This window comes from Gavia stellata, chromosome 9, assembly GCF_030936135.1.
Source record: "Gavia stellata isolate bGavSte3 chromosome 9, bGavSte3.hap2, whole genome shotgun sequence".
NCBI classification, from domain to species: Eukaryota; Metazoa; Chordata; class Aves; order Gaviiformes; family Gaviidae; genus Gavia; species Gavia stellata.
In genome coordinates this window covers 32,795,687-32,820,482 of record NC_082602.1, presented here as the reverse complement: position 1 = coordinate 32,820,482, position 24,796 = coordinate 32,795,687, and the positions used below count along the sequence as shown (strand labels likewise).

The following is a 24,796-nucleotide window of genomic DNA, read 5'->3' as shown; positions in this document are numbered from 1 at the left end:
ATTTTAACTGTATTCCTATGAGATTGGATTATTAATGGGTCTCACTAACCTAGATTTTTTCAAGTACCTCTCTTTCATATTGTCAGTATTTTGCTGATTTGATTACACAGAAGAGGTGGCAGCATGACGACTGCTAATTAAACTGAACTCTCAACTTATTACCAGTCCATCTTTTTCTGGGTTTCATATTAGCAGATCAATACAAATATATAATGTGTGTACAGCTGTGTTTACCTCTAATACTGAAATCACTCTAGTTCATACATGTCTCCTTTAGAATCTTTGAGTCTGAAGAATTGATGCGAAAAAAAGAATGTAAGGAAATCCAAAAGTTCAGCTGAAATAGGAGGTTTTACTACAAATAAAGTTTTATAACTAGTGATAAGGAATGTCCTTGAGCTGAGAATTTTTGATGATACCATTAACAAGCAGTGGTATTACTTGTATCAGCTGTAAATTATGCTTTACGTACAGTCACTATATAGTCCTCAGGGATTCAGGACCTCATCCAGGAGGTTCCAGAGATACTCCGCAGCAATGAACTTTAATAGGAACTGAGGATATTCAGTAGCCTGCACTACTATGGCCACAAAACACAACTGTGCAGTGCATACTGAAATAATCATGAGGTAAGTACCTGGTAATTTCTCTTTTCTAGCCAAAGTGCGCATTACACATTAATTACAGTTAAGCCACCTAAGCACAATTATCAAGTATTCTACAGAAACATGTAATTTCTATGCAGATCGTATCTGGCAAGAAAGCGCCATGAAACTACTGTGTTATTCTGTGTTGCCACATATATGCGGACAATGCAAACAAAGCTATTAACAAACCAAATAACCCTGAAAGAAAATTTAATATTTTAATACTTATTGCTGTCACAGACTCACCTTCTAAGAATGCCAAAGTAGTTTAAAACATGGAAAAGAGTAGATAATGAAGGACATATAGATACATTTCTTTATCTGACATGCAGAATGCCTAAAGAAGCTAAGCCCAGTACTCCAGCTTCTCATCAGTTGCTTCTAAATTTTACAACAAAATGATAATGATATGTCCAGGTGGCAAAAATTCTGTTTTAACAGCTGCATCAACTGCTCAAAACTCAAAAGCAGCATCTTAACAGATTAACAGTTCTCCATAATATTATCTTTGTAGCATGCAATTTGTTCCCAATGATAATTAGCTATTTAGAGACACACATAATTAGAGAGAAATGACTGGATGATTTTTCATTTGCTGAGAAATCTGCTGTCAGGAAAGGAGATCCACTATGGGGACTAATGTGATTCTGGTGTTAGAATTAGTGTCACAAGGATATGAAAAAATCTGGTTTAAAGTATCTAGATGGTAAAATATTGTTGTACCAATACAGACCTACACACAGTTCATTTGTGCATGATACTTTTTTCTCCAAATGGAACAATTCTGTTCCTAACATGCATTTCATAAATGTGGGTACTGAGGTGAATATACAAGATTTAGTAAAAGATGAAATAGAATATTTTTTTTTCTGTTAAATAGATCTTTCCTAGTCTAATTTGGAGTAAAGCATAAAACATTCAAGGGACCATTAGTTCTAGAAGGCATTTGTTTCTTCCTTCTTATTTTTGCAAACCTACTGCAGGGCTCTATTTCTGTTTGCCTTTGCTGCTACATTGCCTGTTGCTAAAATACATCTTTAACTGTATATCTTTTTTCCTCTGGATTTTATTTACCATGTCACTCACCAGCTAGCCTCATGTAAGTACACCTCAAGCTACTGGAAAAGAGCATTCTGCACATTCACTACTAATATCATCCCATAGATTGAGTGGAGTGCTTTATGAGAGATGCTGCTATTATCCAAAGACAAATCATCTCTACGACATATTCAGTCGGCTTTTACCCAGGGCTTAAAATCATACATCTACAGCACTAAAATGTTTAAGCTGGCCCTACAGCATCCTTCTTCTGGGAAATTGATAGTTCTTTTTGTGCAGCAACAAAAAACTCCTCATTTCCTCAATTACAGGTGCACGTGTGCGCACATGTACGTACCTCCACCCTTATAAGTATGTGTGCATCCAATAGCATCCAGAGTCAGAAGAATGCATGAAAACATATGTAAGTGGCAATACCAAGGATTCAAACAGTGCAGCTGTTTGTGCAAACATAATTTTGTCCTTTCTTATGTCCAACCTATGCAATGAATGTTGCAGGTGTTCTGCAGAAACATACAATATTACGTTATTGAAGGCTGTATCACGATGCGCTCACCCAGGGGAACTGAATAATGGCTGCACAGCCAAGTCTGGCAAACCATTACTTCCAAGAACTTGGCTTTCCAGTTTCAATGATTTCCTTTTCAAACAACTTTTGAAGCATTTTTTTTCTGGCTTTTGCTGTTTGTTTGTTTTAAAGGAAAAGGCTTTAAAATTTTGCTAGCTTAACTGCAATGGTCTCCCCAAAGCCCCAGTACTTGATACTGGACCCATCAGCTGCATCACACAACTCTTCAACTTTGTGTTCTGGACCAAGTATATGAATTGTCAACAATAATCCCGTGGGTGAAAATTACCTTTTTATGACCCTCCAGATGGGGCAAAATGATAGGGCTCAGTGGCAGGTCTGGAGAGGTATGGTTGCAGAGCAGAGAGCTGTGACTGTGCCTGCTCCTTCCTCCCCACTGCTCCAGCAGCTCAAATACTTTACCGTGCACCCTGTGCTGCTACAGCTGCTCTGGCAGCAATGTGAACCTGAATCTTTAAAAATGTTGGAGAGCAGTTATTATTTTGGCCTGCTGCCAATTCTTCCTATGAAATGCAGCTAAAAGAAAGAAAACTGTGATGTTCTACAGTTTATGATTCCACTAAACTGGACTGAATTCAGGGAACAAAGAAATGGCACTTCTTTAGTTCATGGGGTTTTTTCCTTGACCAAATTTAAAAGTCTGCTGTAAACAACAGAAGTGTTAGAAATTGCCTTTGAAAGTAACCATATTTTTCTGCAAAAATCTTTCATTCCAGTGTGTTGGGAAACTTAGCAGATAGCCCTAAGTTTGTCTAAATGTATGTTTCATATATAACTACGTAAGCCCTTCACAAACAAGTTTATGAACATGATAAAATGCGCACCCATGTGACAGCAGTTGCATTTAAACTTGTTAATTGCTTCAAATAGCTCGCTGCAGATACAGACAAACTTACATATAGTTACCATTGCCTTATACACAGCCCAGTTGAAAACAGTAATAGTATTAGAAAATAAACTTCTGCTTAGTGTCTAAGGAATCAGAATTTGAGCATAAGTACAAGTAGTCAGTTAACCCTGCTATTTAGAATAGTCGAAGTAATTCCCGCAGCTAGTTCAGAACAGCAAAGTCCAGAGTACTGAAGTACTTCTGTCCACTTATGCTGAGTAGCTCCCTCGATCTTCAGATTGTACTTTTACTTATCTCCAACTTCTTCATTTCTACATAACTTCTATTTAAGAGATCAGCATTACAAAGCATGTCTTTCTTTTCTGCCCAATATGGAACAAGTTCTATATTGGGAAGTTCCATATGTTGTTTCCCAATATGGAACAACAAACATGGCCAAGTTTCATGAGTCTTTATGTAGAGTGAACAAAACTAAGTACTGCAGCACTTAAATAATCAAGGTTCAGTATTTATCGATGCATCGCAGTGATACACCATTGAATGACATTGAGGTAGGATTTGTATGGAGAGATAGTATTGACCAATTGATAAAGCTGAAAATTCACGGACTTTCTTAAACAGGACCCCTTCTTCAGATTTGAGCTTTCTAAAGAGAGGGTTCCCAAGGGTGTTATGATTCAGCTGACTAAGAATCATGAAATTTTATCAATTTTTTAATCTATGCGCACACATGCACATGTATACACATTTAAAAAATACACTCAAATATCTCTACGTTTCTAAAATAGTACCGGTTATCTGGGTTTTGGGGTTTTTTTTAGCAAAATGCATAGAAGGAATGGCACAATGCTATGGAAATAATTTCTAAAGCATCTGCTTAAGAGCACTTAAAACTTCATAATCAGCCGAGTTCATCCAAAAAATAAATCCTTTACCTTATAAAGCCATACTCTCTATCATGTTCTCCAAACAACGCATATGCAGGTAAAGTGGAATATGTGGAAAGAAGAGCTAAGTTACTAATACCAAATAATACTGTAAGATTCCTGTCTTTCCATTAAAATAACCACTTCCACATGAAGAAAAAATAACCACTTCCACAAACAAAACATAGTAAATTACATTTTCCCATATGTGTAGGGATGTTTACTTGCAGCAACATCTACCTCCTCCGTGAAGTAGTAATTTTCTTGTCATTTCCAAGTAATATGTCATAACTTGCTCCGTCTCCTGAATGATACTTTCCCTAATCACACCTTGAAGTATCTTAAAAGTCTGGGAGAAGTCAGAATATTTTATGCTGTGATATCAACACACCACTCTATATGCAGACAATGAATAATTATTGAGTTGCTCATGAAAGAGTGGTATGTGTTGTTAAGGTTGACTTAATTTTCCATTTCTGCTTCTGTTTTCCTTGTTCATGAGAAGGAGAAGGCATTAGCTTGAAAGATATTTGTAATTGCAGGACAGTGTCAGAAGTTTCTTCTCAATTAAATATTTTTCAATACGCAGATCACATTAAATTTGAAAAAAATGCTACTACTTTTTATCACATTACTACACCTATGTGCAACGTCACAGTTAAAAAAGCTGTCTACTGTAACAATTTGATCCCGTGTTGGCGTTTCAGCTTACAAATGGGGTATTTAGCTTTACAGCCTCGTCCAACAATGCCTTCTCATTTAGTCAGGGAACGATGCAGGAAATCGAACTGTAGCATATCTGTCTTTCTTTGTGGAGTCAGCGTGTATAAGACTGGATGCTTTTTTTCTTCTTCACTAATGGGAAATAAAATTGGTTTCAACTGTATCTAGAATGAAACAAACTATAAGTAGACCTGCAACTTCAATCAGGTTTGTTTCTTTCCATTTCAACCTCACCAGTCTGGGACAAGAAAAAGGCATTACAACATACTCAGAGTTTATAAGAAAGGCACATAACTATGGAGACAAAATAAGCCAGCTCTTTAATTCATGACTGGTCAGATCATAAAATGAGTATAATTCATAGCCTTGCTTCCAAAAAAAAGAACATGTTAAAGTAAGATTCCAGATGCAATAATGAGTAGTCTGCTCCTATTTCTTTAAACAGAGATCTATTCCTCTACATAAATTGTTTGGCTTGAAATGCTGAAAATGTTTTGAACAGAAAAAAATCTTCCCTTTTCAGGCTCTGGCAGAACAACATTCCAATTAGAGAGTGGTAGATTTGTGGTATAAGTGGCATCCAAGAGCAAAGAAGATCAGAATGCACTTCATGAAGCATGGCCAATGAGGTACCTCACCCCACCTTTTGTAAACTGTTTCATTTTCCAATATATGAGTCCCTGAGAAATCAATATTACATTCTCTTCCCTGTACTTTGGAGAGTGCATACAACTACTGATTTGAAGGTGGGGCTTTTACTCATTACTGACTTTTCAATGGGCCCCTTGTATTGCAATCCAAGAGATATAAATAATACCAAAAATGTCCCCAACCAACAGTTAAGAGTTCATAACTTCAAGTTATGCTTAGTTCAATCTTGCGACCACGAAGCAGGTTAAGTCCTCAGATGTGGTCCTCCTCTTCAGCTACAGATTATTACTACTACCATCTGATTACTATTTGGTGCTTTCTGTGACATGAATGTGGTATTTTTTCATTTCATTCTACTAGAAAAATAATTACAAGAACCTCAATAGCCCTTACTAACCTCCATATTTGCTGGCAATTTCTCTAGGAGCATTAAGGAGTAAGTGGAAACAGCTTCCTTCAAAGTAAGGGACCAGGCAGATCAGTGAACCCTGCTGGGAAAGCTGCACCAGTGCTGTCGGTGCTCTGCTGAATAAACAAAAGTTTCAGCTCCCAGAGCAAGAAATGCAGCATTAAAATTCATGCATGCAATTTGATATCAAAAGAAAAATAATTTGAAGAAGTCAAGTCTCTCAACTTTTGCTTTTCAAAAGGGAAAAGAAAAAGCATACAGTAGCTATTGTGATTAGGTAGGGAACTTTGAAGAGGAGAACGTAGCAAGTACTTCATCAAAAGCACCGAAGCAATGCAATACAATCTAAGGAAGTCAGACCAAGTACTGCGCAAAAATGGATGTAGTCAAAACATGGAAAAAACACCACGAACATGTAAGCTGGTTAATTTGAGTGCTTACAGAAATTATTTGTTTTGTGAAGTTTCTTGGGACTTTTCTAAGGGTTTTTTATTCAAAAACCCAAAACGTTTTCATGGCACTGGTATCACTATAGTGATACAATTCCTCATGTGGAAAAAGTTCTGGAGATGTATCTATTTATATCTATAGATATAAAGGTGGTCATAGTAGTATATCTTACTTCTGAAAGAGAAAGGTATACATTTATCTCAGTATATGATGTATTTCCACACTTTAACTCCATCCACACAGGCTGCACTGTGAAAGCGTAGATCTTTTGATTGGAAGTCACATTTTTAAATGTAATTGGTTTGTTAGTTTATTAACAGCGTGCATGCCAAGTTCAATTTTTGTTATTTTTGTACTATTGGTGAATGTGTAAATAAATAAAAAATTTACTGCAATTATAATTATGTTCCTTCCCTTAGTCAATTATAGGAGATACGGTTGAAGGGACATCAACTTTTACTAGAACACCTGAAATAGGCTAGAAAAAAATATACAAGTATACCCTTGGGAACTAATTTCATAATTTTCAAGTGGCTAGATATCTTTCATTCAGTGGAAGCACTGATTTGATGAAGGACCTACCCTTTTCATTTGGATAGACTCACATTAGCGTAATTCAGGACTCAGAACTAGAATTTTATAAAATATATTATTTTACTGGTAGCTGGGAATTTCTGTCCTTCACAGATTGCAAATTTGCTCCGCTGCACTGTTCGTTTAGTTGCACCTATATGTAACTATAGAAATAGATGCATTTGGTACATTTGAGGATATAAAAGCATAGAATACATGGAATATGATGATACAGAGCGAGGCACATGCTGAGGTGAATTATTTTATGTCGATTGTACCTTCTAGAAATTCACTGTCTTTGTATTGGTTGCCAGTTTGATGGGTAAGTGGCAGCTACAGGCTTTGTGTAGAAATCAGTCAGGCACTCCAGATAAGGTTTGCTAGCATCTCCGTCTTTGAACATTTTGGATAGGATCTAATGAGGGATCAGGGAACGGGGAATGGCTGCTCAGCATCCCTTGGAGCTGTTAAGTAAGGATTTGACAGTGTAATTGCTCCAATACGAAGAAGGGTGCTGGGTCTTCCTTGAGGTTTGTGTAGCACCATGTCAGGATGTCATCTGTTGTTGGGTGATTTAAACTCTCTTTGATAGTTGGGCTATACTGTCCAAGTGGGACAGATTGTGACTGTGGTCATATTTGTTGATTATTACATTGTTCACATCCTAGTCCACTGTAAGGATTTGTCTGGTTTGGGATATAAAATCCAATATGTCTTGAATTTTTCATAGGGACTGTCACAGCAGGGAAGAAGTGCAAAGTGGCTTCTCCTAAGCGTAGAAAAATTATTTGTGCTGAAGTTGGAAAACCAAATTCTAAATTTAATGCAAAAACTGAGCCTTAAATGCTTGACAGGGTTTCTGATTGTTCATTTGACTATCTGAAATATTTTCATGTCCCTACCATCAAAGAAAACCCCCAATAATTTATGATAAGAAGATGCAAGAGAATGTTGCTTTCTAAAACTCTCTTTTCATATCACTACTTTTAATCAATGGAGAAAAATCAGAGAAAGCATCACTGAAGAATAATATCAGGAAAACGTCATTCGAATAAAGCTCTAGTTGCCTAATAACAACTGGTGAAAGTTTATTACAGAATTTCTTAGCACTATACTCATGGAATAGATTATCAGATTATAAAGCTATATGTGAGTCTTAGGAGACAATATTTATCCCACAGGTAAGGATTCCCTCAATAATTTACAAATTCCCTTGTGAATGAAGTGCACATCCTTATAAGCAAAAAGCACATCATCGTTCCAAAATTGCCATGCACCACTTTTGCTGGGAACTAAGTCACACTTGCTTCCTAAGACAAATTCCTCTTCATTAAATGCAATGTTCATTGCACTTTGCTACAAAGTGCCATAACCCTGCAGGAAGAAATAACTGATCCCTGCTGGCTGACTGTACCAGACATGAATCATTGACTCCACTGTGTATGGAAAGAGATAGGCATGTTTGTGGGAAGAAGGAATTAAAGTCCAAGGCCAAGATCTCTGCAGGAAATCCTAAAAAAAGCCAAACATAGCAAGAATTGTGGAGTAAGCTTTCTGGTTTCAGTGTCAAGTCACTTCATAAAATTAAGATTTGGGAAGTAGAAAATCTGTATCTGCCACAGCCTTTATCTTCCTGTTAGTCTATAGATCCTGCATATTGCCCAAGTTCAGAATTACAATGTCATGTACCACATACCTCTCGTTTTAGGTATGCCAGCCTTTCAGCAAATCATTTCAGCTATATCAGACACCAGTAATTAACAGCGTAAGGAGGATGGAAGTTGTGCACATGAAAAGGGCACATTGAAGAAGAGAATGAAAGATAAACTGGTGCACTTGCAAAAATGCTATTCAATGCTTAGTATCATTTTAGGAATATTTCTTTTTAAAATATTCAGTTTCCCCCTCCAGTCCTCAGTATTCTATGCTCCTGCTGTACCTGTCTTTGCATAGGCATAATGTAGAGGACTAATACAAAACAATCGGGTCTAGAAAACATGACCTTGGCCAGTTTGGAGGAACTGGGATTATTTTGGTCTAGAGAAAAGTGATAGAGAGGAAACATAAAAATATAAAAGGCTGCAAAGAAGAGGAAGGAAGGAAATAATCTTTTTTCCATGCTCATTTGGGGCATGATAAGAAGTAATGGGCTTAAACCGTAGCAGAGGAAATTTAGGCTAACCCTTAGGAAAAACTTTCTAACAGTTAGCACAGCAATGCATGGGAAAAAAATTAGCTAGGTAAGAAGCAGAGAGTCTGGTTTTGTACATTTTTACGAACATGTTAGACAAACATCTGCCAGGAAGTGTTTACATGCAGCTGAATCTGCCTTGAAGAGGGGAGATGGGACTAAATGATCTCTAAAAGTCCTTTCCAGCCTTATTTTTTTTATGATTCTGAATCAACATTGAAAGGAGCTTGGCATCACTCCTATTGAAAATAATGGGAGTTTGCAGAGTGTTCTGTAATGGCATTCCAGATTTCCTCCGGTACAAACCAAGGTGGAATGGTGTATGTTTTAGTGGAGGGAAGTGGTACCTTGAGCTCCAGTAGCTGCAAGAAGAAAGGGGGGGTAATTTTTACCTAGCTGCATTTGTCACACTCGGGATCTTGCATTACCAAGCTCTTCACAAAACAAAAGAAATTTTATGCCTCTTTTGGGATATTCTTCAGATTCTGTTCTGAATTGAAGCTGATGGGTAGCTGATAATGTTTCTTAGGTGGATGAGAAACTGATTTTAATGCATTGTTTCATATAAATTAGAGTGCTCTCTATTCTAAATATTTTTCTGAGCAAATATTCTTATATCATCAGAAAACAGTAAATTAAAGGATATATTTTAATTTCTATCTAATGGACCATATAAAACAACATATAACTCCTCTCCTATGTCAGTCTGAGCAATCCTCTGATGCAGCTCAGGACGTGGCTCACTGTGCTGCTAGCCATGGTTTGCTTTTTTCCAAAAAAACCCCACCCCATTATTTTCATCCTCTCCATATACAAATGCAAAAAGAATTTATTCAAAGGCTATTTCTTCCATAGCTGGCATTAAGAATTTAATAATTACAATCTCCAGAAATTGTAAAGAAAATTCCATCTGAAGTTCACATGTACACTTAGATAATTTTGCACTTTATGGCCAACATTCCTGTGCTGCTTCTCCAAGAGAAAGATGCAGTCTCTTCTTGAATGTAATGTGTTATGCTCTAATAGTTTGTAGTGCAACTTGTCATGCTTTTTGCATATCGATACATTTTCAGGTAACCAAACTATCTCTACAAAACACTTCACTGTGTACTCTCAGCTGCAATGTTCTATCTAAGATTCTTTATCTATTTTCCTTCATGATGACTAATCAGTATTTCTCTATTGTGGACAAAGATTCCTGCATGAGTATATTTGACAGGAATCATTTATCTATAGGAAGAATAATGGATTAATCTGCACTTCCCTGGAAACAAAACAAAACAAAACATAGTATCTTATATATTGAGATACTGATCTGAAAATTCATCAACAAGTACTGAAGAAGAGTTCTTAACTCCATCCTTGACTCAAACTTTCGTGCTGAGGCAATGCAGGGATCTGGAAATTAATGAATGATGTTATGCACTAAACCATGCTGTGAATGATTGTTTATATTTTTTCCTATTACACTTACAACAATGAATCTGAGAACATCTTAAACGTTAATTCATTTATTCCCACAACATCCTCATAAAGTAGTACTCCCATTTTACAGAGAGCATAGAGAAACACCATCCATCCACAACCAGATAGGGATCCGGCAATAGAGCAAGGACCAAATTCTACTTTGGATACAAGTTCCAGTAGGTGTAAGTCCCAGCAAGTCTTTTCTTCCTTTTTGATATGATTAACTACAATGAGCCATCTAAGACTTCCACGCTTACCTCTAGTCAGTGAAACCATTTCACTACAGAGCAAGTTCTGCTGAACTTACTGTTGTGTGAATTTGAACCGAAGGAGTGAGATACAGAGGCAGATACAACTGCAAATATGTAGGAAGGGGAAGGCTTGAGGGGGAAAAGACAGCACAAGCCTGAAGCAGCTCTGTACCTGGAAAAGTGCCCTGAATGATGCTAACAGGGACAAGTCTGAAGCCTCAAACTGCAGTTATGAGTATCATGCTGGTATATCACTCTCAGAGGACAAGGATAAGGAAGGTTACCCTTTGATCACTGAAATCCAAGAATACTGGCTTACTGGGTTTGCCCTATGGCAAGGCACTAGATACTTTAACTCCCACTTACAGTCAGTTGCATTCAAAGCAAGCTGAGGACACCGACTACTTCACAGAAGATACTCAAGACTGTGTATCATTGAATCCTGAATTATAAGTAATAAATATATACAAAAATAGTAGGAATTAAGCACAGAATGGGTGAAGAGGGTAGATACATTGTCATCCGAAACTTTCCATGATTGTGTCACGTTGAGTCACTTTCAACCCTAAATATAGTTTGCCATTGTAATTTTCTTTGTAATCTTTCATTTACACCCTAGCATGTTTTGAGCACTTAAGACAACTTTATTGAAATGAAAGACTTAAAGTGACAAGAGTGCTCTTTTTCTGCTACTGTTCAGATTCATGCTGCATGCTTAGCAATTTGGAAAATTCACTTCATATTAGCATTTTTCAGATCCAAGAGTTTTAGAAAGATTAGATTTATAAAAAGGGATTCTTTTAAAAGTGATTCACATACAGGTACAAGTTTAAAATGTCCCTTTCTTGGATGGATTCTTTTGTCTGCCATTTTTCCGTATTAACTAGCTCTCAATCACTTTCAAGCTCGTCTTCTCCAGTATGAAAAATGTATGCATTCTGGTGTGTGACTTACTTGCCAGGCCCAATAATACTTACAGAATACTAGCTTCATCTCATTTTATATTTTCCTTATCTTAATTTTTTATGTATTTAACTGATCCTTAGATTTTTGTTTGGATTTTTTAAAAAACCAATCTTTTAAACTGCCTGTTTTCATTTTATGGACCTGCTCATTCTGTATGCCTAAATGTATCCCTTCTTGTTGTTTCTGCAGACCTTTGTCTTTGCTGTATTTTGTAAGGAAGATCAGAAAAATCACCTTCCAACTTTTTTTTTTTTTTTTAACCCCAGGAAATTGCAGGCAGGAATAGCCCTGATATCAGAGAAGGCCATCTAGTGCGCGTACTACAGAATGTATAGTGATGCACCCTGCAGAAATTTTCGGGCAGCTCTGCAGTCAGGTATGATTCACCAGGGTGTACAAGTTCTGACAGCCTTGCTAGGCTCAAACTCATTCCAAAAAGCAGCATTTGGTGGTTTCTACACTGTTCCCCATTTCATGTCCTACAAAGACTTAGTCATCTGGATGCATGGTTTAGCTGGTTGTATGTGTAGCCAGAGCGCCATACCTAGATGCTAAAAGGATAGTGCAGAGAGATGCAGAACTCAGTCCTGGTCTTGCACAGACAGTACTGACCTGGATCTACTATATTCCTACAGGATATGAGCTGACACATAGATGTCTTTGAACTATATTCCCTATACCTCTCAGCTCCAGAATTATGAAGCAGAACTATCCAAGGTACACTAATAAGAGAAGTTGAGAAGTTGTGACAGTAAAGGAAGATGTCATAACAAGCAACTTCTCTAACAACAGTGAGCTAACTAACACCAACCCTGAGCTCTCAGCTATCTGTGGGTGGTTTGAGTTAATATTTTTGCTGGATCCAAAATAGCTTCTTCAGGACATTTCTACTGATTTAATAGTTACAGGACAGTTACTCCACAACCAGAAAGGATGCAGACAATAGCTGAGTTCACTGTTACAAACTCTTATTACAAGGAAGAAAGTATCCCATTAAAATGTATTTCCTCAGTCTGCTATTCAATTTTATTAACAGAAAGTTTTGAACTTTGAACCCTACGTCTTCTACTTTGTACTTACAATAGTAATTGAATATAGAGAGCACAGAGAGTAGTTCATGTCCTATCCTTCATCTTAAAAGTCTTTTACTTAATAATACTAATGATAGTGATACTAATTTATTTGTGTCCATAAGCTTTAAACCTAGCCTCCTACAGTAGTTGCACAATATTGATTGAAAGGGGTTGGATCAAATGATTCCAGAAATTGAGCAGCTCCAAACTTTTAAGAGCTACTTTTAAGCAAGAACTGTCCCTATCATGCTTTTAAACTGCTAACAACAAAAAGCCCTGACATCCTTCTGTCAACATTTTCCTGAACCACAAATTGCTCATGCATTAGAAATTCGCTTGAAATGGCATAAAAAGGCTGTGAAGTAAATGTATTCCTGAAGCCTGGGTCTGCAAGCCAGTGTAATTTCAGAAAACACCATACAGGCTGAAAAGACAGCAGATGCAAGGACTGAATTTAACTATAGATGATAACTCAATTTATTTTCTCTGTAGTCTAGTAATTCAATAAGTCTTTAATGGTTTCGTAAATAAACAGATGGATGCCATCAAATGCCACAGAATGATAAATCTGATTGGTCTCTGTATAATTTTGGATAGCTTTGTCCCAAAAATAGACAGTAGAAGCATCTTATCCCAAGAGTGTGATAAAATAAATGTGGGAAGGTAGATTATGGGCAATTGCATTGTCCCAGCGATGAATGAAACTTTCCGTGACGGTATGACTAAGAACCAGGACAGGTCCCAATGTAACTCTGTCTAGTGGTAGATTTGAACAGATTTGACTTCTGTTGATAAAAAAAAAGGTGCTTCTTTTCAAGGAATTCAAAGTTAGAGGAAGGAGAAATAGGTGATGGGACTGCTGCTGAAAGATTTAAATCATATATAACTTTATCTTTGAAAGGTTTATGGTTCTAATTTAACTGTAAGCCATCTGCTCCACCTAGTATGTGTTGACTGAATATAAAACCAGATCACCAATTTCAAATAGGAAGGACACTAATCATCCACTTGCACAGGGATTTGTTCACTTTACCTAATTTTGCAACTCTAACTAGACATCTGTTGAATCCGCAAAGTTTAACAGTACAAAATTAAAATAATCTGCTTGGTTTTCAGGAGGAACATGGCTGAATAAGATGCTCTGTTAAGGTGAAGCTGTACATCCATATGAGCTAAATGCAGACAAGACAGACCCTATGACTGCATATTTTCTCTGTAAGAAACACTGGGTCTTTGTGTCAATATCAAGAGAGTAGAACAAAGCACTGTTTAATAGCATTATATGGTCACCAATGTTTCCATTTGTATAAAATAAATCACCCTGGTGAAAGATTTTTTTTCCATGAGATTTCTATTAAAAATGACATAAGTATCATATAACCTCTCAGCAAAATTCTCAAGTGAGAACTTCACATGTTTGTTAGTTGCCTTTATCACTTTTCTGGGTTTGTTTTTGTGGGGTTTTTCCTTTCCTTTGTTGACATCTGTATAGTTCATGTCAAAAGAAGAAAAGCACTCTACAATTTCTTTCATCTATGGAAAGCTTAGCCTTGCAGAGTGCCTAAGGGTCTGCCCAGGAGACAATCAAATTTGAAGACCTAACTTTACAGAACATTTTCTTCTTCCTGCTCAGGAATTACTTTTCTTTGTGCATCCTATCAATTTTACCCTGACTCTCCAAACCCTACTAATCCTGTGGCTTTCTCATCACAGAACAGGCAAAAAGAAAAAACATCACATCCAGTAATACAACTATAGGATTTCACAGTCTAAAAAAGAAAATAAAACCAAGCTCTGTAAACTGCCACTTTGCTTAGAGGAATTGATTACGGTGACGAAATTAGAGCTGCGAGTAGAAAGGGGCCAAAATATTAAAGGACAGCAAGTCCCCACCCCTCCACATGGAGCCCATTGTGGGATCCTAAGGCTGTCCCTGCCATTTGACAAGGTAGGGAGCACAAGGTTGTGGCTACCATAAATCTTGCCCAGACTCCCCAAGGGACAAATCACTGCTACAAATATGTCCCTTTCTACATCAACAGAAAAGCACGTTGTGCAAAGTTACTGCTGACCTGCAATACATTCATCAAGAAAAATTCTTGACTCTTCCCTGACTTCCAACAAATACATTATAACTATGCTATATGGAAGCCAATGACCTTCTAAAGGAAGGAGGCTATGCACATTTTTTAAATTCAGAAACCCTATGAAAATGGATAAAAAGCATCAAGCAACAATGGAAGCTGTGTTTTAGAGGTAAATAAATGTAAGAGTGAAATAAGAATTGCCAAAAGTCAAGCTGAGTTAGATCTCGCAAATGTTTATTAAAACAAGCATCTGAAATTTTTCACTGTATAAATAAATGAAAGACAAAAAAAAAAAAGAAGAGTCATTATGTAGAAAGAATGAGGCGGAGATCAAGTATTTTCTAGATATTGTCCCAGGAGTGAATTATTTGATGGTTTTCAAGGAGGGAGATAATATTTATCAAAGAAGGTGCCATCAACATGGGTAATGGAATGAGGATATGGAAACAGAAAAAACAGAAGTTTTATGCATTGGCATTAGGGTAATCAGAATGCTAGTTCTGTAAGAATGCAAGAAAACAAAGGCTGGTAGCAGGGAAATTTAATAATCTGTCATGTCAAATGCAGTGGCATACAAATTGAGAAAAGTAAGTGCTGTTTATTTCATGCTTAAAATTGTCTAGATTCAAGAAAGAAAAAAAATATTCATTTCTCTACTGATCTATTAATCAGACGCAGCTAGAAAGAATAATTAAAGGCAGGTAAATGGAAAATGGGTCAAAATGCATCAACATTTCATCACAGATTGTGCCAGACCAAGCTGATAGTTTTCTACAGTAAGTGAACTGATTTTCTGGGTAAGAACATGCAGAAGATTCTCTAGATTTCTGAAAGGTATCTTATACCGTGGGAAATCATCAACAGACACAAAAGATGAGAGATTAGTACAGGAGTTGTGGGGAGTGGACAACTGCATGAAGGAGAGAAAACAAAGAGTAGTTTTGAAGAGGAAGAAGGCGGCTGCTGAAGGCATAGCATGGCAACAAGAATCAATATTTAGACCAGTCTTTTTTAATATTTTCATTAAAGAGCTTGGCATAAAAGTAGGAGTATGCTGCTGAAATTCAATCACGACAAACATTGGTATGTATCATCAATACAGAGAAGGAGTAGAATATAAACCAGAAAGAGATGCATGACCTCAAGAACTTGAGGAATATAAATGTACTCAGATTCAAGAGTGCAAAATTCAAAGCTATGTATTTTGGGAACAAGCAGAAACTTATGCACTAGAAGTTCACTGTTTGAGGAAGAGAAGAAAGGCAGGGATGTAAGAAGCTGGCCGCAGAATGACTAAGTTGGAAGGGGGGGGAATTGTTAAAAAATAAGTAAAAGTTAAATGGGATACAGCAGGGCAATTTTAGTACCATTAGGCAAGGCCAGATGGGATTTCACATGGCACTCTGAGTACAACCTGGCCATGCAAGGTAAAAAAAGCTGAACTGAAGCTGAAACTGGGACAGTGCTACAAAGGTGTTCAGAAGACTGAAGAACATCTTTAAAGTAGACCTCATTTGCCTTAGCCTGGCAAAATGAAGGTGGAAAGATATATGATTGCTGTGTTAAAGCATTGTGGGTGATAGATGTCGGGATGAAAATAGGGTAACTCCCGAGTACTTCAGCTGATGGTCAGCAGGCAGGTAAGGTTGAAGGATGAGGTTTCTTTCCAGGTTAGAGCCTTTGATTTGAAGGTTTGGGTTCTACTGTGTCTGTTCATAGCCAGAAACTTAGGACCACAAGGATCCATCATTGCCTCTCTATTCCCTATGATGAGTGGGGAGAGGAAATCACCAAACTGCCAACCTGAAAATGTCTCAGCCAACCACCATGAACAGTGGAGGAGATGTACACAACTATACTTACATTTCACAGTGTTCAGAACTTTTACAGCCTTGTCAGACATTCTTTCAGTTCCTTTTATGCAATCAAAGCTGCAAAAGCCTCCCCGCCCTCAGCCTATTTCTGATACTCTAGAGGAATAGTGACAGCTTTGGTTTGAACAATGAATAACTAGTTGTCAAAGAAATGTTCATGGTATTTAACAATTTTTATTAATATGTCTCATTTTATTGAGTCCCTCTAGGGCAGGAAATCCAGTGATAAACTTGTGAAACAAGCATCTCTAACTCCTCTGTTCTCTTCTTTTTCTTTTTTTTTTTCAGTTGATAGCTCTATAGTATGCAATTTTTACTGTCCAATCAATAACTTACTTTTGCCAAGATTTGTGGAAGACACATTGCTAACATTATACTGCATGTTCTTCATATTAAAGTGTTTATGTCCTTTTCAAATAAATTCTTCAGAATATAAAGGAATCAAGGTTCTATGGCTAGAATGATGTAAAAAATAATTTGTAACAGAACCAGCTAAAATTCTTTAAAAGACCAGACAAAATCAATACCCACCTCATTCTTTATCACTTACAAGGCTTACTATACTAAGAACCTCAGTGCTTTTCAGGTAGACTTTACCCTGCATCTTGCAAAAATAATTGCTTTGGGTTTGGGCTGGAGTAGGGCTGGTGGTGGCTACTGGGTCTTATTATCTACTTTGTTTTTGCTATTGCCATAAATATTTTTTAAGTAATCATCAGCACCATCTGCCACTTACCACTGTGTTCTTTTCACAGTGTCAATACTATAAACACAGTCTGCTCCCTCATTTGATGCAGTGCAGAAGAATGGAATTAAGCAGAAAATAGTCACTCCAAAAATAGGCCTTACTATTTAAAAGAAAGCAACTCCTTCAGTAAAAAAAGAGCAATCCAGTGAACTAAAAAGAACTCCAGATTTTACTTCTGTTGGGACCATCGCACTTGAGAAACCAGTCTCTCAGTGTCAATAAGTTGAAGTTACTGCTTAATATATTAATTAGTTTAGGTTTAGTTATAGTCATTAAACTCTTACAAAGAGCATTTTTATTTTCACACAATATTTTAACTTTTTCTATTTTTTGAGCGTTTAACTGACAGCATATTGGTAACTAATATCCCTCAATGCAATTACCAAAATTACATTTCTGTACAAAATGCTCTAGTCATGCCTTAGGTTAGAGAGACGGATTAAACTCAGTGTTCACACAGTCTAAACAGTAAAGGTAAACTTTCAAAAAATTCTGTTCCTCACTGAGTCTTTCAAAATAATCCACCTTATCTGCAGAGCTTCTGGTCAAATGAATACAGCCATGCACCTTTGCAAGCTGAGCTATGTGAATTGTCACTGTGATTTTCATCACAGAAGTATCATTTGTATAATGCAGATGTATAATATTTTCTGGAGGCAGTTTTTTTTCTAGGAATGGTGAATTATATGGCACTGTAAACCCTGCTTTGGTTTCGGCCCAGATAAAATGCCTGACTCACACCTCTATTTTAACACAAATTCTAGACATACACACTGTTTTGTTGTAATACATAGTTTGGCTTATTTCCAGTTGCATGGTGGCATTCAGAGAAGATGAATGGAATTGAGATTTTTTTCAATATTTCATAGGATAAATCTTGCTATTTATGATGGGGGGAGGGTCCCTTTTAGGGGTATTGTGAAGTTGGCTTTGCTCAGTGTTTTTATAATGCTTTCCCTGTTTACACACCATTTTATTCTACCTAAGTAGTATTGTTAGACTATAAATATAAAATCTACTTTTTTGGTGCATCAGTAAAAACTTATGTCAACAAAACAGCAAATAATGAAAATAAGCCAATAGTCTGTCTCCAAAATTACAAAGAAGGAGAGATGACACTCAGTCTAGAGAGGCAGACTGGTACAGAACAAAGAATAGGACGATACAGAGAAATATGTTTACTTAAACACACATGTAGGATGCCCAGATACTACTTTGATGCGACTAATAAACCAGCTGGGAAAAAACAGAATGCAGAACTATATTCTGTTTTATCTAGACTTACATCCTTTCACAGATTTCCTTTTCTTTTTTGCAATAGTACTTTTAGGTTTCTTCTTTATATGTTTAGGAGTCTAAATAACCTACCAGTTATGAATATCTTCCCATTTCTACGTCTACCCCCCACTTCTCCCAACATTGATTACTCATGGTCTTTCTTCACTAAAGCCTGGTATATATATATGAATAATTAGAAGTCCCACTTCTAAATGAAGGAACAAGAGAAATAAAGCCTTTTTATATAACTTCAGCACCTCTTCTCTAGGTTAAGCTCTTCTCTTTCCCTGATTCCCTTTTGCTCATTTGAAGGCTTAGTTTTTGTCAGTAGATATTAGTCCATATATGCCTTCAAAATGCTGCGTGCAATACTCTATAAAGAGTTAATGCCACATTTTATATACCATGAAATATATACTTAGTGTAAGCATTATTCCAAAACAGATACCTTGCCAACACTCCTCTCTACTAGCTACCTGACGTTATTCCATACCTACAGCTCTCGAACTTGTAAGTCCTTGTCTTCCAGTTTGAACAGAGACCACACAAAGGACAAACAAGATTAGTGATCTGGCCTAGTCCTCTGCTCTAAACAGAAGTAAGCTTCAAGCCCTTTTTTTCCCCCTCTTTCTGAGTATAAGAAAAGGTCTACAAAGAGGTGAAATACTGGATCAGAACACGTACGTCTGAGAAGACAAGGGGTTAAGTGGTCCTTAGCAAATGAGCCTCTGAAGGTCACCCCTGACTCTTCAGCCTCACTGCTACTGTGAGGCAGGAGCTTTTCAGTAGGCACATGGATATACTTGCTAATGCAGGATCAGATTCAGGTGTCTCCCTGTATTTCTCTTGCCTTTTCCCTTTGAGTACATGAGAAATGCTGGATCCCTCAACATGCACACACGGGCCCTTAGTAACGTGTGCTCCATACATCACACTGTACAATTCAATTTATATTCTCTTATTAACTTTTTCATTAATTAGTCTTGCATTTTCACTTCTTTAGTATTCTATAAATACCATCCAACATGAGAAAAGGCCATAGCAGATTCAACACAAAAATGCATAATATATATGCTCACAGTAACCATCTTCTGCATGTCTTAATTACAGTATATTTTCATCAGCATCTTTAACATTTTTCTACAAGAAAATCTTTACTCATCCTTGTAGCCCTACTGGCTTTATTTTGCAAATATGAAGGGTCTGAGCAAGTAATGTTTTTATAGCAGGTAGAAATTCATGGGACTTACTCGCCCCTGGTGTATGTCTGCAACTATTTCACTGCATACTGAGATAAGTACACATATGAACCCACTGCACATATGGAAAACCCTAACCTATGGTTTTGTTTCCTAGGGTCAGAACAATTGAGCAATATCATTAAATATAATACTTTATTAAAACTATTCATTATTTCATATTTATATTAATGTGCCTCTTATGATATGTATTACCTTTTTTGGTATTTTAATCCAAGAAAATTATAAATAGAACAAAGAAAGCTGTGCTACTGAAAACCCCTATCCAGAGCAAATTGTCTTGTAGAACACTTAATGAGTCGTTATTCATTATGATGGTGAGTACAGCAAAGGCAGATGGCATGGTAATTTTATTGATTCTGTGATCCTACTGTAGCTTGCTGATTAAGTAGGATTGAACACCACAGTTAGCGTGGCCAGAATTACGTGAAATTCTGTTTTGATTCAAGGATATCAGAGAGTAACTTTCAGATACCACTGTCAGAGAGGCCTGCCGAACATGAAATTTTGCTATCTTCATTTACATTTATAGCAACAGAATACTGCATACAGTCTTCCAGCATGTACATTCCACAACTTCCATTGCAAAATTATTTCCACTGAAGTTGCTCTATTAATTACCATGTTTTATTTAGTTCTTGATTTTAATTTGCAAGTCCTATTTTTAACTATTAGGTTAGATTCACCTCACTTAGTCATAGTCATCTAGACGTTAGATGTCCTCTATGGACACTCATATGTACACCTTCACTATCTTAATAGGAAAGCACCTTTACTGAGTGCTCTACCACTTTTACCTGCTTGGTAGATAATGAAATTTTGCTGTGTGAAAGTAACACAACCTGTAAATAATTCACAAATTACATCCCTTGATTTGGAATTATTTTGAAATGCTCTCATCTTCTCATTTCTCTTTGTGCTTTAAAGCATTTACAGGCCTTAGCCAAGAATGATGCAAACATCATAGAGTTTTATAAAATTATTGTACAATACCTTGATGCCTCAAAGTGTGGGATTTAGTTGGCTTTAATAAAAATGATGATATGATCACAGTTCTTTTAACAGAATTTATCACACTACCAAGCTATTCTTTTTGTATTGCCCAATATATCACCAGAGCTGTATGAAGACCTTGAAGTAGTTTTTCTTTTTTCTGCATTAAGTAATTCATATATTATCCTCTTGTTCCTCTTTTTTTTGTTGTTGTGGTTTGTGGGTTTTTTTGTTTGTCTAGCTTGTTTTGTTCAATACCCTTTGAGATGTATCATTTAGTTCTTTCTAGAGATCTGGTTGCAGCTGCTCTCATTATTAGATCTCCTTTGATATTAAGAAGAGTTTAAGCTATTTAAAGCATGGGGTCAGACACTACAGCAATAACAGATGATCTCTAGCTTCCAATGTGTCATAAAATCTGTAAGACATGTATGCGCACTGTATATTATAATCTGCCCACAAGTGCTTGAACAAGTGATTTTCTGATATGCACATACATTGATGCACGTATATTGATATACACATGAATTGGACAGAGAATTGCTATTTTTTTTAACCTTTGAATTTTGATCTGATTACTCATGTATAATGCAGCCAATGGGACAACAGAAGAATGAGGAAACCACATGTTCTATCAGTCAATCCAAAATTGAGAAATTTAGTTTTTATCACTGCTAAACTTCCTTAATGTTTTTCATTGATCATTCTAATCTATAATGTGGTTCTAATTTCTGCCTTAATCCAAGCAAAATTTCATTTAAAAACAGTTGTTACTCTAGAGAAGTATAATTGAATTGTTAGGATCCTCTTCAAAGCTTACACCTAAAAGTCCACTGTGCTACACCTAACCTACTACGACAGTAACATTTATTGACTTGCCAGATTTTCAGGATGTTTAATTTTATAAATCATTTCTTCATTGAAAAACTCCCTTTTTAAAGCATGAGTCACAATGAATAGTGGGTTTTTTGTCAATAAATTAATTTTTAACAATACTTCATCTGAATCTACGTGACCAATCTGTATGAAACTTATCTTAAACCACATATTAATTTTAAGTGGTTTAATTGTGTCAACCTAGATGTTATTGGTATACTTATAGGATTAGCACTTAGAACGAAACAGTGCTGTCAAAATTCTGTAAAGTTCTGAGTATTTTCGGAAGGAAGTAGAGAGCACTCAGATCTCCACTGGGACACACAGTCTCTCCTAGAGTAGTTTTTGCCTTGCATAGCCTTTGGCCAAAGCCCACCATCTGTAGTTTCAACTTTTCTTCCAGCTGCTGATAAAGGTGAAATATAGAACACATGCTGCAGAAAGAGTAACCTTGACATTAGTTCGTTGGGTTTTTTAATATTCAGAGACATTTTTCAATAAAAATATTTGTTAATGTAAACCTTGGAAGCAAGTAAAACTCACATTTGATCAAATTCTGATCTTAAAAACATAGGAATACAACTCTAACAATGCCAGTAGAGTGTAGACTAGTTAATGTGGAAAGAATTAGCTTTCCTGATTTTGGAGAAAATGTAACGCAGAACAGTACAGGCATTTCCTTCCCATAGTTCAGACATATGTATGTAGGAAATGAAACCCACGGTCTCTCATTGTGAGCTGAGAATCAGTATTGTTGACGTATCTTTTAAACAAATACGTTTGACACACCGTCAGTTTTATCCTAGAATGATCCCAACAAGCTTGAAAATGGTTATACGCAAGTAATAGAGGATTCTAAAATTACTTGGCAAGACATAATTACTGAACACACTACTTCCATCCACCTAAATATCATTGTTTTAACCTAGCTTAGGTCATAAGGGAAACCAACTGCACAGCAAACATATGTCTGCTGCACAAAGCTTCCACATAATTTCAAATAACTTGGCACAGTTCACAGCATCTGCTCCCAGGAAGCCCAGGAAAGAAGCAGCAGGTAGTGCTGCAGGACAGGAATGAAGTGAATTAGTAGAGCTACAGGTATGCCAACAAACTTGCATAATAGCTCCTGCCTAGACTATGCATGGTTACATACAGTGAAAGCAGTCCATGAGTACCAAAATTCATTACACAGGAAGAAAAAATTATTATAGCAATCTAATCTAATATAATCTAATGGTTGAATCAGCGTGGTTGCACACCTCAAGCACTTCTATTTGCTTTTGACCCTGAACGAAGTGAAAGTTGTGGGACTATAAATTGTAGATATTTTTGAATACTAAATGGCTGACAAACACCATAATAACAAAAGAAGGAACTGCATTTGAAATATAAGCCTGCAAAGCTGATGGAAGGCAAAGTAGTAAGAGGACAGAGCAGAACAGGAGGACATAACACGTCTGAAAAAGAGGTGTATTCTTTCATAGGCTGAGAAACATTCAAAACGACACATCTGCTGTGTTGTTGAACCCAGCTCCTGTTTGAAAAAGCCTATTTTGTCCGCGTTTTACACATAGCAAAGAACAGCAATTACTTTTTAAAAATTTGTATATAGTAAATAGGAGCTGATTATGAAGTAACTAGAAAAATACATTTTCACTGCTGAGAAGCACATCATAGGTAAATTTGAAAACAACAAGAAAAAAAAACATTTTAAGCTCCAGTTTCAACAATTACTTTTAATTTCCTTTCATAATGTTTTTCCTTGTTGTAAGACTATAAACACCTTTGTTTCTTATTCATTTCCTTAAAACATGAACAGGGAATACGCTAAACATCCTTTCTCCCTCATTGCTCTTTTCAGAGCACTTGCAGGAAATCTTGCAGCACTTCTTCCAGGAAATGTATTTGACAAAGCATCAGTAAAACTTTTATCTTCATAGCACTTCCAGAAATTATATTCCAAGCCATAAACAGCATTTTAAGAACTAAGTCCTCATCTCAGGACTCAGGAAAAAAACCCCAAAACAAACAAACAAAACCCCTCCTCCCAAAAAAATGAACTAAAGCCCCCAAATAAGTAACAGATAGTCATCAGGCCAAAAGGAGAAGAAGGAACACTCAGCTGAGCTTATTTCCAACATAAGTCAACTCAGTTTGCCCTCATCACCATTACTCAATACTTTTTAATCTCTTAAATGGATTTTTGAAGGTTAAAAGGATAACTTTTTGGCTTTTAATAATAAAAGTTAGCCTTAAAGTCTATTTTCTGCCTTATAGGAGCATTTTGGGCACATACCACGCAGCTTACTGTTCATTACAACGGTGTTCATTTTGGCAACATCTCCAGTGAATTCTGAAATAGTAAAGTGGTCATCTGTGCAGCACCACTTTACTGTCTAAACTTTGTTGTCATGACCATTTTGTATCATATCATTGTAGGCAATTATTTAAAGGATTAAAAAAGTGTATTTAGGTACCTCCTGTTTAGGAAGTATTTTACGAGAATGGCTGTACTGGTTTTCTACATGATCTAGCATAGAACAGACAAGCTAGATTGCCACAAGAAGTGCTTCCAGGTAATGCAAAGGCTGCTTTAAAATGAGCTGGGATCATTTCCAAAGTGAACACCTTCCTAATGAAGCAGACATATTCACTCACACAATCCCAGGTTTCATCCGACAGGCATTCTGGGAAATGCTATAATATTTTAATTGAATCCCGGACACCACAGCATTGGGATTCATGGTGCAATGGAACCTAACTAGAAGTTAGTGCACTAAACATCAACTTGAACTGAGAATAGTCACTGGTATTCCCTATATAGCCTCATTTATAGCAACTTGAACTGAAACC

At 36.5% G+C, this 24,796-nt stretch overlaps 1 protein-coding gene across 1 annotated transcript in view; it reads right to left on the bottom strand.

The window, feature by feature from the left end:
• ATRNL1 (attractin like 1) overlaps nt 1-24,796 on the bottom strand; it is a 528,296-nt gene that overhangs the window by 27,349 nt on the left and 476,151 nt on the right. The window lies entirely within an intron of this gene.